This window comes from Fukomys damarensis, unplaced genomic scaffold (assembly GCF_012274545.1).
Source record: "Fukomys damarensis isolate Sample0158 unplaced genomic scaffold, DMR_v1.0_HiC HiC_scaffold_16, whole genome shotgun sequence".
In the NCBI taxonomy this organism is placed as follows: domain Eukaryota; kingdom Metazoa; phylum Chordata; class Mammalia; order Rodentia; family Bathyergidae; genus Fukomys; species Fukomys damarensis.
The window spans coordinates 25,866,105-25,868,085 of record NW_022900928.1 but is presented as its reverse complement, the minus strand read 5'-3'; positions in this window follow the sequence as shown (position 1 = coordinate 25,868,085).

Sequence of the window (1,981 nt, the reverse complement as noted above, 5' to 3'; positions counted from 1 at the left end):
AAGGCTCTCTCTGCCTCTATACCTCAAAAGGCCCCACAGCCTGTATGTGTGCTGGGCAGGAAGCGGGTGATGGCCCCAGAGGGGACAAATACCACAAGGCCACCCTCTTCCCTCATCTTGGCTGTCAGGAGCTCTCTTGGGTGCTTGTGCTGGGTGTGTTATTGACTGTGGGTCCATGTTTGTAATAACAGCACCCCACTAACTGAACCCCAGTTCTGAGGCAGGCTGGGTAGTCAATGTCCTACTGATCTCATTTAATTCTCATATTCTGAAGCATATATTATTATCCCTCCTGGTCCAAATGGAGAAACTGAGGCCCAAAAAAGGAAAGGGATTTGCTCAAGGTCACAGAGCAAGCAAAAGGCAGAGATGGCATTTAAAACCAGGGCAGATGCCAGGGCCCATACCCTGGGCTTCTATCAGACTGCTGGTGTCCTTCAGGGTAGAGGTGTGTCTTGAGTGTTACTCATGTACACGAAGTGTGTATATAGGTAAGCAAGAATGTGTTTGGGAAATCTAAGACTCCACCCACTTTTTATCCCTACCTCAGGTTCCTAAGATACAGGGAGTAGGCACAGTTAGCAAAACCAAACACCCCAACAGACCTCTCAAGCCATCCACCCATGTTTTCCCCTGGCAAAGAAACTAGGATTGTCCTCTTAATGGGACAATAATGTTCCTCACCCAGATACAAGCCCCAGCTGTTCTCCCCACTATTCAACAGCTGACCTAGCACCTGCCTCCATCCCCCCCTAATTAGAGGATATGCCTCAGAGGGGGTTGTGAGGTAGGCCTTCCAGGATATTCACAGGCCTATGACGTCCCTCTCGAATCTCCCTGCAGTGAACCCCAGACTTGCAGCAGAAGCTGAAATTTACAGGAGGAGCCACTCATCACCAGATCAAAGGCTTAGGCCAGACTGTCTCAGCCTCTGAGCTACTGACATTTTGGACAGCAAAATCCCTAAAAGACTATCTTGGGCACTGTTGGCACTTGGGCACTCTGGTTCTCTACTTCCTATATGCCAGCAGCACCATCTCAGTCATGATAATCAAAACTATCTCCCCTGGTGTAAGCTGAAATAGCCGGCAAAGATGTCAGGAAAACAAAAGATAAGAAGGGACAGGAGTTTTGGAAGGGGGTTTGCAGGGCTAGAGAACATAACAAGATCTGAACAAAGCAGCTCTGGAATGGAAGCTTTCCATTCATTTCTTTCCACCCCAGAGGCCCAAAGAAGCCCACTCAGTGCCTGAGTGAGGTAGCCTGTACAGGTCAGGGAGAACACCGCAAAACTTAAAAGTTCAAACTCACCCAGCACCACTACCACACTGCTGAAAGGTTATGGCCACAGGACCAGACCCTCTCAGAACTGCCAACTCTAGCTCCACACTCAGCACTCAAGGCTCCGGGCTAGCGCTGCCAAATTACTGGGGCTCAAGGCCAGAGCCAGGCCACACTCCGCTCATTGATTCATGAAATAATCACATGGCTCCCTGCAGCAACCCCCAGCCTTCTTCTCAACAGCAACCTCCACCCCAGCCAAACAGAGCCAGGCAGACCCCAAGCTGTTCCTCCCTGAGAGCACAGACGGACCTCCAGTGAAGCTACTGGGCGTTTTCACAGCCTCTGCCCTAAGTGTCCCCACTGCCCTCTGCTCCCTCCCTACAGGAACAGAACTGCATTCTCCATGGAATGCACAGCCTCTTGGGTTCTACCAGAGGCACGCTAGCGGTGAACCCCCAGGGACCGCATGCATTTTTCTCCCCATCAAACACCCTGGTCACACAACCCCACATACTCTGTCCTCAAGGCCCCAGAAATTGTTTCCAGACACAACAGGAAGGACGTGCCCTCTGTATCCTTCCTCAGCCCCAGGATAAAGCGTAGGCCCCTAAATTGGGGGTGGAGGCGGGGCTGCCGTCCCAGCGCCCAGTCACTCGACCCTGTCCCCCCACTCACACTGGACGATGCCCCCACCCCC